At 43.4% G+C, this 12,500-nt stretch overlaps 1 protein-coding gene across 1 annotated transcript in view; it reads left to right on the forward strand.

Annotated features, from left to right (window-relative positions):
- Positions 1-12,215: 12,215 nt before the first annotated feature.
- LOC113644077 (acid-sensing ion channel 4-A) overlaps positions 12,216-12,500 on the forward strand; it is a 9,432-nt gene continuing 9,147 nt past the window's right edge. Inside the window, exon 1 of the mRNA XM_047814433.1 lies at positions 12,216-12,500. This exon is cut by the window's right edge and continues 523 nt beyond it. The gene's annotated coding sequence lies outside the window, so the exon portion shown is untranslated.

The following is a 12,500-nucleotide window of genomic DNA, read 5'->3' on the forward strand; positions in this document are numbered from 1 at the left end:
AAAATCGTATATGTCTATATCTAACAGGGTATAGGGATCTATATAGATATCGATATATACGTATCTGTATCTCTATATGCTATACATGGGAGTGAAGTCTAGGTCGATCGAGAGACTATATATATCATAGAGACATAGATATATACTATCTCTATCACCTTCTCGGCGTCTCTATCTACCTGTCTCTGTTATACTCTCTCTCTATCTCCTCTCTCTCTCTCTCTCTCTCTCTCTCTCTCTCTCTCCCCCCTTCTCTGTCTCTCTCTCTCTCCCTCCCTCCCCCCCAGCCTTGTAGCTCCAGTGTAGGACTAAAGGAGGACGTCTCTGACTACAGACTGGTCTTGACTGACTGATTGTCTTTAGTTTCAGCAGAAAAAATGAATGTAGCTTATTTATGGGTTCCTCAGTTTCTCCATCTGGGAAGAGCTTTGAAGCTTCTGATTAGAACCTGACAGCAGAGGGGTTTAGTTACAGAGAGAGATCCATAACTAGCTGAAGAAGTGTTGAAGAAAGCGTGTGTGTGTGTGTGTGTGTGTGTGTGTGTGTGTGTGTGTGTGTGTGTGTGTGTGTGTGTGTGTGTGTAGATCGGGGTAAAGACGTTCCTGTGAAAATGAGATGTTTATTCCGATTCTGTTGATCTGACAGTTACAGTGTGGAAGTGCTGAGAGATTTGATCAGAGCTTCTGCTGTAATCAGACCATTTGGTGTGTTTGTGTCTGGATCTAGCTGAAGAACCCCTGAAGCTCCTGAAGCTCCTGGATATTTGCTGTTTGTCTCCAATCTTAAATGCAGCTGTTGATGTTTTTTCAGTCCAGCTGTGACACTGAGACACAGAACACTTATTTTACCCAGAATGCCTTGCTTTGATTCCACCAATGACCTCTGAGATGTGTGTGTTAGTGTGTGTGTGTGTGTGTGTGTGTTAGTGTTAGTGTGTGTGTGTGTGTGTGTGTGTGTGTGTGTGTGTGTGTGTGTGTTAGTGTGTATGTGGGTAGTGTGTTAGGTGGTAGGTGTGTGTGTGGTGTGTGGGTGGGTAGGTGGTGTGAGGTGTGTAGTGTTAGGGTGTGGGTGTGGGTGTGTGTGGTGTGCTGTGGGGTGGGTGGTGTGTGTATGTGTGTGTGTAAGTGTGTGTTGTATGTGTGTGTGTGTGTGTAAGTGTGTGGTGTGTGTAAGTGTGTGTTAGTGTATGTGTGTGTGTTAGTGTACGTGTTAGTGTGTGTGTGTTAGTGTGTTAGTGTTAGTGTGTGTGTTAGTGTGTGTGTGTGTGTGTGTGTGTGTGTGTTAGTGTGTTAGTGTTGTGGGTGTTAGCGGTGGTAGTGGGTGTGGGGGTGTGTGTGGGGTGTGGTGGGTGTGTGGGGGTGTGTGGGGTTGTGTGTGGTGGTGTGTGTGGAGGGTGTGTGTGTGCTAGTGGTAGTGTGTGTGTGCTAGTGTGTTAGTGTTAGTGTGTGTGTTAGTGTGTGTGTGTGTGTGTGTGTGTGTTAGTGTGTTAGTGTTTGTGTGTGTTAGTGTGTTAGTGTTAGTGTGTGTGTGTGTTAGTGTGTTAGTGTGTGTGTGTGTGTGTGTGTGTGTGTGTTAGTGTGTGTGTGTGTGTGTGTTTGTGTGTGTGTGTATGTGTGTGTGTGTGTGTGTTAGTGTTAGTGTGTGTGTGTGTGTGTGTGTGTGTGTGTGTGTGTGTGTGTGTGTGTGTGTGTGGTATCCTCTCTCTGTCTCTCTGTTTATTACTCAGACATATTCCTTCTTTGTCATTCACCTGTCAGTGTTTTTGTCTTTAACCCTTGGAGTTTTTATCAGAGAGGAGCAGAGCTTCGAGAAGCTGCGTCTCAATAACACTCTGTGTGTCACCTTTAATTGAACTCCAGCAGAAAGCTCTGAACAGCAGATCAACAGGGTTTGATTTTTATCTCTTTACTGAATTCTAGATAATATTCATCATTTCAAGTCCACTTCAGAAGCCACTTATTCTTCTGTCCTGCTTTCTCTCTGAGTTTCTATCTGAAACAGGATAGTGTGGACGTGTTGGTTTATTCACCGTCATCGTGAGACACATCACACACACTCGCTTCTTTATTCTGCCGTGCAAACTTTTATTTATTCCAGTTAATTATGAACAAATGGAGTCTGGCAGGCTGACAGTGGTGTAGATTTCTTCATGGGATTCTCTGACAGAACTCCAGTCCTGATTGTAGTCCATCATCTGAAGAAGAAATCACTTAGTACGCTGTGATGTAGTGGCAGGAAACCCAGAGAAGTGTCAGAGGGACTCTGAAGAGAACATCAGACAGAATCTTCAGATAAACACCACGTACAGTGAACAGCCATCATTCAGAAGCTTTCGCTCTTTAACACTCGGCTTAAAGGCTTTCAGAAGCTTGTTATTGTCTCTGGTTTAAGGTGGAATGTGGAAGTGTGTCTCTGTCTTCAGAATCGATCAGATCCCCGTTACAGTGTGGAATAAAGCTCTCTGAGTCTAATGGAGAGAAACGTCAGGTTCCAGGAGGCTGTTGCTCAGATTAGTCGTGGTGTTTGCAGAGGAATTTCGAGCAGCAGGAATTTTACTCTTCAAGACTCTTATTTCTCTGTAATGATGATGAAATAGCTCACTGAAGTATGGAGACTTTTTCTGTCTTCACTTCCTTCTTTTACCTTTACAACATGTTTTAGTGATAATTTCTGTAAGAGAACTTGCTGTATGAATAGTGACGTGACGTACGGCTAAGTACGGTGACCCAGACTCAGGATTTCTCTGCATTTAACCCATCCAAAGTGCACACACACACACAGTGAACACACACACACAGTGAACACACACACACACAGTGAACACACACACACACACCGTGAACACACACACACAGTGAACACACACACACACAGTGAACACACACACAGTAAACACACACACAGTGAACACGCACAAAGTGAACACACACACACACACACACACACACACACACACAGTGAACACACACACACACACACACACACACACACACACAGTGAACACACACACACACAGTGAACACACACACACACACAGTGAACACACACACAGTGAACACACACAGCAGTGAATACACACACAGTAACACACACACAGTGAACACACAACCCGATTTTCCTTCATTTTGCCTGAACATCACACCAGACAACCGTGATATACCCACACGGTATACACACACACACTTCCTTTGCTCGAAAACACAACACCCACACTCCACGGTCCCCTCCTCTCCAACAAATGCTATTCCCCAACACAGTGCAAACATCTACAACACATTGTTTACTCCGTAACACATTCACTCAGTTGTTACACACACCACCACTCATCCCCTTCACAACTTACGTGAATATTCACCCAATCTAATATTTCAGTAATACACACACAGAACACCCCACCGAACCAACCGTGCAACAACCCAATATACATCCACACACAAACTTCCACTACTTTACCCTCCCCCTTGGGACCCCCACTCCACACACCCTATTTGTGTGACTACCATTCACCTTCCAAACTGTGTGACCACACTTTCTACAACATCTATCGCGCTGAACCCACCACATCACACCCGTTTTTGCTCCTTAACACAAACATTTACACCGTGACGTTTACACTAACAACCGTGTATACTACTACACTTTTCCCACTACACCTCTTATGAACACACATTCACACCGTGACCACACACAAACCGGTCGACCACACACAACACCCATGACCAAACTATCACTACCGTGATTTTTCCACAAACACACCGTGAACCACAATCACATCACCGCTTGTAAACACACCGTTTATTTGAGGGCCTTGCGTGGTGTCTCTTGGGCCTCGGCATGTCAGGGGCACCTGATTGCTCGTGGAGTCGACCAAGCACTGATGACTACATACGAAATACCACAATTCCTTAGGAGTCATGCTCTTATACCTATTCTTCCCTTAGCGGACACGGACATCTCCATCTATGAGACTATTCCAGACGTAAACCCTAAGAAATTACCACCCCGCATCATTTCTTTTTCTACTTTTTATATATTATCTTAACCATTCTGCTATTTTCTCACTTGCTTCCCTTATAGGCTTCTCTATGCTTTTGTACACTCTTACTACACCCCCACGTCTCAGTAACATAACTGTCCTATCGGCTTTCATCTTCACAGGTTGTCCTAAAGAGCCCCCCTACTGGGCGGAATTGCTTACATCATTCAAATGGAAACAAAACACACATCCAAAAAGACGACGCGGGAGGCATGGGAATTATGGCATGTGAGATCATTTGCGCTGCGCATCCAGACAATTTTTGCATTGATATATCCCTTGACCCATCTTGGACCTGAGACACCAAAGTTCGACGCAACATAGATTGTAATTACACACATTTATTTCCTATTTTCCTTTTTTTACTATATGGCTGCGCTTCATAAAGTATGAGTACTGAATAGATAGATAGATAGATAGGATATGCCTAGATGTAGATTAGAGATAGACTAGAATCTAGATATGATTTAGATAGATAGATAGCATAGACTAGACACACACTTATAACATCTTTAGACCGTAAACCGTTTGTCCCCATCTTTTTTTGATAACTTATGTTTCGTTTTGCCCCCGAGGACTTCCTGTTGCGTCATTCTTGCTCCAATTGCAGGTTTTAACCCCCGGGCAACTTCGGACTCACTTGATGCAGTCATGGTTCGGGGTTCGAGTCCCAGCTCACAAGCTGCTGAGCCACGATAACCAACCATAGCGGTCTCTTATACATTAACTCTCACTCTGCTCCCCAGGTGGCCCGCCAGTATTCCTAGGGCTTGACCCCCTAACCACTCGGCGATATCCACCGTGAAACTGGCGCGGTCAGCCTGTGGCTCAACTTGGTCTCTAAGTCGATTCCTGGGGGTTGTTGTATCGTTTTTTCATGATCGTGGTTCGTTACACCGGTCCCCCCCCCACCCATGCACAGCATTAAGTAATTGTCCAAGCTGCCACTGTCGGGCCCCCCTTCGAGTATTAATTGGCCCTCCTAACCCTCCCTGCTCAGGCCCTGACTAGCACTCAGCTGCCCTGCCACACTCTGACCCCAATAACCCTACCTCCCATACGTGTGGTATGTGAAGAAAAGAATTCCACTGTGACGGTTCAATTGTATTATGTGTGCCATAATTAAAAGGTTTTTCTGTGCCCTTTCCGTTTCCTTACGTCTTCTTCTTTCTTCATCGGCTTCTTCTTAGCGTGCTGAATCTATCACCCCCATCTATGAGTTTACTTGCATTTTAGACCATTGCCCCCCCCCCCCCCCCTCCTCGGATTTTCCACTTTCATTTAGTCAGTTAGCTTATCCCTCGACCGTGATTTAAGCTAGCAGCCTGTGCCCCGCACAATGCACGACCAATCAGAGTAGATCTTTCTCTTAACCCCAGCCTCCCCCCCAGCTTAGCCGTGAATCCCCCTTTCTTTGCTCCCTTCACCCCTAACGATACAGGGCTGATGCTTTTCACTACCACTGGCAGTTGATAGACTCCGACGCCAGACCGATACGGATACGTACACACCATTCATTTTTTTTAACACGACTTTCTCCCCTTCCCTACAGCAGTTCTTCCTGTTCCGACGTCTATGATCGTTGGTAATATCACGGTTGTCACCTCAGGTCATATTGATACTTGCCCTATTTACTTAGTACAATCTTCCGTGCAGCTTCTCTCCCGACAATCCCCTTCGATATCCGTGTCTGTCTCGGAGTAGATGAGACTCGCCTCGCCCTTTAGAGGCCTTTTGCGGGCATCCGGAGTCATAGATCCACAGCCAGGACGAGCCGCCCTTCGTAACATCTTTTCACTTCACGCTAGGCTCTATGGAGTCCTTCGCCGGGACGTCCAGACCGGGGTATTTTTTTCTGTCAGGAGCAAAGGTATACACAGCAGTCCCTCCCGCTTTTCTAACACGTTCCCTCATAATATAATAACTTACTGCAATTTGTCTTGTATTTTTTTCCCTTATGTCGGCTCTCCGCTCTGTGTTTATCTTTTTCCCCCCCCTCCCCCCTTTCCTTTTTTGGTTAACATCTACAGACATTTAAATTACCACGCTACTACAAGGTGGTCATGTTTTATGTCCGCCTGCTGCCTTGTAATTATGAACCCCCACTCGCGTTCTCATTATAGTCCCCCCGTGGCACTTAGGCAGCGGGATGGGTGGACGGAGGTTGTATTAAAAGAAGGGGAAGGAGGCTTGGGGCGGAGAAATTATTAAGATAGGAAGATGTTACCCTACAAATTAGGATACTGCCCGGGGGGCCCAGCGATCTGTGTTCATGAATTGCTCCACCAACCTTCACACAAAACAACACGAACACGATACTATGCGACCACGACATATCTATGATACCACGATTACACGAACATGAACCACGACTCCTTAGCGTAACACTAACATCTAAACACAACACTAACTTATTAAACATCCCCTAACACTAAATTTACCTCCCACTAACCACTTTTACATTCAACCTTACTAACATACCCCTCTAATCCACGAAATTAACACTAACATTAAATTTTTACACACTAATCAATAACATAACATTCAATATCGAACATGCCAATCTAACACCATCCCAATTCATACACCCATACACTAACGCTAAAACACCAACACTAACACCCAACATTAACACCAACATTAGCACGAACATGAACACGAACAATACCATACACATTACACCCGATTTTTTCTCTCCATTACACCTAGCATTCAACACTACACAAACATTACGATACTGACCCTATCCACCACTTTAGCTTTCGAACAGGCGAACCGCTCAACATTGAACACACGCAACCCGTAGTCATGACTATCAGGGACACAATCCCACGTTAACCCAGGACCCCCGATAAACTATACAATACCTGGAACAGACACCCATACCATTTTGGAACGCCACCCTAACCACGAACCCAACACACAAACACGCACACTCACACCAACTTACCAATCCACTTATTTTATGATTCTACAGCAACACGAACCATGAAAACGAACCACCCCATACATGACTACAAACACGAATTTCCCATTACCATACACTGTATTTTACTATCCGTAACACAGAACAGAACATACTACTGAACTTACGCCACAACACAAATGCAATCTATCGTAATTCACTCTATTACACACCTTGACATCCTTGATTCCCCAACATTCCCCGAACATCCAACTTCCCTTTTATTACAATTCGACATAACAAACCCGTAACACTAACTCACTCACCATTTAACACACTAACACTACATCCATTAACACTAAATAGCTACACCAAATTGTTGATTCATTATTATTAGCCCAGCAAACAAACCCTTGCTCTGGTGCGCACCTTCGACGGGAGATGACCACCCGCCCTTATAGCTTTAAAATAACCTTACTGTTAGGTCTGTGGAAAAAGAGTTATTTTACTCTACTAGTTCCTATATCCTTTTATATAGAATCTATATATGTCTCTCAGCCTTTCGTTTCCGACTCCCTACTTCTCATGTATGATCTCCCCCCTTTCTGACCGCCCCATCCGTATAGATCGTATACTCTTATTGTCCATTTCCGGGCCCCCGTGATTATTTGAGTTTTCCCTCACTCTATCTCTTTTGTATCTCCTCTCTATCCTTTTTTCCCTCTTGTGGTTCCCTTCTTCTCGCCCTTCTGTCTCTCCTACCATCCAACTCCCTCCCTCCCCGATCTTCTCAGATTCTATCTTGCCCTTTCGCCTACTATTCTCCTGACTCTTGGCTATCTCTCTATCTATTTTATCTGTCGCTCTTTTTTTTTTCATCTCACTAGCCTCTATCTCTCCCTCGTCCAGTTGATTAGCTGCACAAGTCCTTGGGGACAACTGACGTCTCAGGTAAGAGGATCCACCTCCTTTAACAGTGTATGAGTCGGTATCAGTCACGTCGTGTGCGTGTCATTTTACATTGTCGAGCACGCAGCTGGTCTCCTCAGCAGTGTCAGTGCCTGCATGTTGTGCTCGACATCTGACCCCCTTTGGGTTCGTTTCCGCTTGCACGGTATAACGAACTTCTCTTCTGTTCTGTGTGATTCACGAATTTATATTCATTCGTTTACCCTACGCATACAGTAAGATGCAACCTGCTTTAGACATCACCCCTTGGGAACTTTTTATGCTTTTTATAAACATAATGAACATCCTGCCTTCGATTTTATACGACCTTTATCTACCAGTCTCAGCTTCACAGGATCTAGCAATTTAGGTTGTTATCGCTAGCTGATTGAATTCATTCTTCCTCCTGCATTTAAAACACATAAAGATTTTCACAAAGCAGGAAGTAAAAAACCCCCAATAAACCTGACAAGTTTGTCTGTCTCATGTTATGGTTCCACTCGGCCTTCCGATACCCCTCCTTTTTTTCTCTCTCCCTAAATCTTAACTCTCCACAAAATGACAAAACGTTTCCCGTTCTTTGAGAGTACACCACGTCGCATTTCCTGCATAACAATAGTGCAGCTGTGTGGGATGTCTTAGCTTAAGGGCCAGATCTGGTCTTGACACTCCATCAGGAGTGGTGACCCCGAGCACGACCTATAAGCCTGTACACTACCTTTAAGCTTTGCAACATTGTTGTTTTTCTGTATCACGAAGGTAGGAACGTTTTAGTATACGGTTCCGCTCGTCGTTTTTCTGGCTGCTTCCTAAGCATACATAACCACAATCCACATTATGAGACCTCTAGACGTGATATAATATCAAGCAACATACCTCCCTTTAATCTCTGCGATTTCAACCGGGTAGACTGCATCTAAGTAACAAAGGTCCTCCCGGAGGGCCCTTTGATTATGGATTTGGGTCAGATTTTGATTACGACACGTTCCTAAACAACCCTTCTTTTATTTCTAATCTGCTTCGGTTTAACAGACGTGTTTTCTCCAGCTTAAGCGGTAGATCAGATTCAGTTCTGAATGTCTATGTATGAACTACATCAGTTATAAAGAGCTACATAAGTGAGTGACATGAGTGAGGGACAGCAGCAGCTTCTTTTTAATGCTGTCGTCATTAGTGATTAGTTTCTGGCTATAAAAGACAATGTGAAGCTGTTATATTTAGCTCAGTAGTGGTATAGAGTCTGAACAGATGATATTTTAATTGTATAGCTTTTTTAACAATGGACATCTATATGTCTGATGTGTCTGATTGATGTCTGATATGTCTGATTGATCTGTTTGATGTCTCATTGATATGTCTGATGTGTCTCATTGATGTCTGATTGATCTGTTTGATGTCTCATTGATATGTCTGATGTGTCTAATTTAAATGTCTGATGTTTGTCTTTTATAAGTCTGATGTGTCTCATTGATGTCTGATATGTCTGATTAATCTGTTTGATGTCTCACTGATGTGTCTGATGTGTCTCATTGATGTCTGATTGATCTGTTTGATGTCTCATTGATATGTCTGATGTGTCTCATTGATGTCTGATTGATCTGTTTGATGTCTCATTGATATGTCTGATGTGTCTCATTTAAATGTCTGATGTTTGTCTTTTATAAGTCTGATGTGTCTCATTGATGTCTGATATGTCTGATTAATCTGTTTGATGTCTCACTGATGTGTCTGATGTGTCTCATTGATGTCTGATTGATCTGTTTGATGTCTCATTAATGTGTCTGATGTGTCTCATTGATATGTCTGATATGTCTGATTAATCTGTTTGATGTCTCATTGATGTGTCTGATGTGTCTCATTGATATGTCTGATGTGTGTCTTTGATAAGTCTGATGTGTTTCATTGATGTCTGATTAATCTGTTTGATGTCTCATTGATGTGTCCGATGTGTCTCATTGATGTCTGATTGATCTGTTTGATGTCTCATTGATGTGTCTGATGTGTCTCATTGATATGTCTGATGTGTGTCATCGATATGTCTGATGTGTGTCTTTGATGTCTGATATGTCTTATTGATCTGTTTGATGTGTCTGATGTGTCTAATGTGTCTGATGTGTCTCATTGATATGTCTGATATGTCTGATTAATCTGTTTGATGTCTCATTGATGTGTCTGATGTGTCTCATTGATATGTCTGATGTGTGTCTTTGATAAGTCTGATGTGTTTCATTGATGTCTGATTAATCTGTTTGATGTCTCATTGATGTGTCCGATGTGTCTCATTGATGTCTGATTGATCTGTTTGATGTCTCATTGATGTGTCTGATGTGTCTCATTGATATGTCTGATGTGTGTCATCGATATGTCTGATGTGTGTCTTTGATGTCTGATATGTCTTATTGATCTGTTTGATGTCTCACTGATATGTCTGATGTGTCTCATTGATGTCTGATTGATCTGTTTGATGTCTCACTGATGTGTCTGATTGATATGACATCGATATGTCTGTTATGAATCTGAAGTGCAGACTATAAACACTGTTTTTGATCACTGTCTAGTCGCCAGTTTGCTGAAGCAGAAATGGTAAATAAAATACAACACTTGTCATTCTGAATCATTCTGTAGGTCTCTCTGGTCTGATGAGATCTGATCTGATCTCTGGTCTGGTCTGACCGGATAACTATTGGACCTGTGTAGCATTTTAAGTTGTGGCTTTTTATTATGTCCATGATCTTAGTAAAGTGGAGTTGTGTTGATCTTCTAGCAGCCAGACGGACCTCATAATCATGTTCATGATCATGTTCATGTTTATTAAACGTATGTTTATTGGATCTGCTTCACTATTTCTACTTCCTTATCCAGAGCTTTGGACAGAATTTCTGTGTAGTCTAGAGCTAAAACACAACCTCATGCTAGTTGAGTAGGGACTAAGAGTAGAATGAACTCGAGTGCTTGGTGATGTGGCAGGTCTTCAGCCTCAGAGTTTTAGTCTGCCAGGTGATGACCGATGCAGGAGGCTTAATGTGACTCAGATGGACCAGAAAGCCTTAGAATCCTGGTCTGTAGGCAATCAGGAACAGCTCAGAAACACTGCACAGTTACAGAATGATACTGCGGTGGTATAAAGGAGGAAAGATGAGAATAATCTCATAATTATACGACAGATTATCATACGAGTAACCGTTAATCTCTTCTACCCTTTCATGACTAGATGAGGTGCACTTGAATGGCATGAATGCTTATTCAGGCTGACGGTGAATATGGCTGCCTGCTTTCAGATGAAAGTGCAACAAAAGCCTTGTCCTCGATCCAAGCGTCCCGCTAATGAACTTTCAGCGTATGAGTTATGAGTGAGCAGCGTATCCAAACCTCAGAGCCACCACGGGTCTAATGGAGTCTGGGGTCCTTTTGTTTTGTCTCAAGATCAATCTTAGCCCTAATGGGATGAGAAAAGGGAGGTCTTGGCCAAACATTAGCTCAGAGAACCATGCGTATCACATGACACAATTAGGTTCTGCTCTAATTAATCACCGCACTGTTGAATACTGGCCGTTAGCGAGGACCTGGCAAGGAGAAGAAATCAATTTCTTTTTTAAAAACTTTTTAAATATGAGCGTCGGGGGGGTCGGATGGCTCGGGGTCGGATGGCTCGGGGTCGTATGGCTCGGGGTCGGATGGCTCGGGGTCGTATGGCTCGGGGTCGGATGGCTCGGGGTCGGGGCTGACTGATTCAGCAGGTAACTGCAAGAAAGAAATAAAATGAAATGAATAATGACTAATGAGAGCCAGACAGTAGAGAAGGTAATTGCACAGTCACACAGTCATTCCTCTCTCTCTCTCTCTCTCTCTCTCTCTCCTTTCTATCTACTCTCTTCTTGATCTTTCTATTCTCTGTCTATATCTCTACTCTCTTGCTCTTTGTCTACCTCTTGCTTATCTCTATATTGCTCTTTGTCTCATACTATCTTTCTCTCTCTATTGCTCTTTGTCTCTCTATATATATATATCTCTCTCTCTCTCTCTCTCTCTCTCTCTCTTGTCTCGCTCTCTCTTGCTCCTTTCTCTATCTGTCTCTTATCTACTCTCTTGCTATTTGTCTCTATCCTCTGCTCTCTTATCTCTTCTCTCTGTCTATTGCTCTGTCTTTCTCTACTCTCTATCTTGCTCTTTGTCTCTCTTTCTCTCTCTCTCTCTCTCTCTCTCTCTCTCTCTCTCTCTCTCTCTCTCTCTCTCTCTCACACACACACACACACACACACACACACACACACGCACATCCATATTCACCATGAACGAAGCAGACAGCGTCTGGCCGTGAGTCTTATCTCTCAGCACCTTCCCTCTGAGAGTCCTTTCCACACTGTTAGCTACTGACAGCTACGTTTTCTTGCCCATTCTACAGATTTTGATGAAGCTCGACTGGGCTGAAGGTGATATATGATTATGACTAAGTCTGAAAATAAAAGATTCGGTGATTTATATGTTAGATACACCGAGTTGACACCAAGTACAGCTCTTGTTCTTTTTAATTACCCTTTCTTTAATACCCCGTTCATTCACAGGGTGGACAGATGCAGAACGATCGGCGGCAGTAAAAGCTTCCCTTTCCAC

The sequence above is a fragment of the Tachysurus fulvidraco genome, chromosome 6 (assembly GCF_022655615.1).
Source record: "Tachysurus fulvidraco isolate hzauxx_2018 chromosome 6, HZAU_PFXX_2.0, whole genome shotgun sequence".
Taxonomy (NCBI): domain Eukaryota; kingdom Metazoa; phylum Chordata; class Actinopteri; order Siluriformes; family Bagridae; genus Tachysurus; species Tachysurus fulvidraco.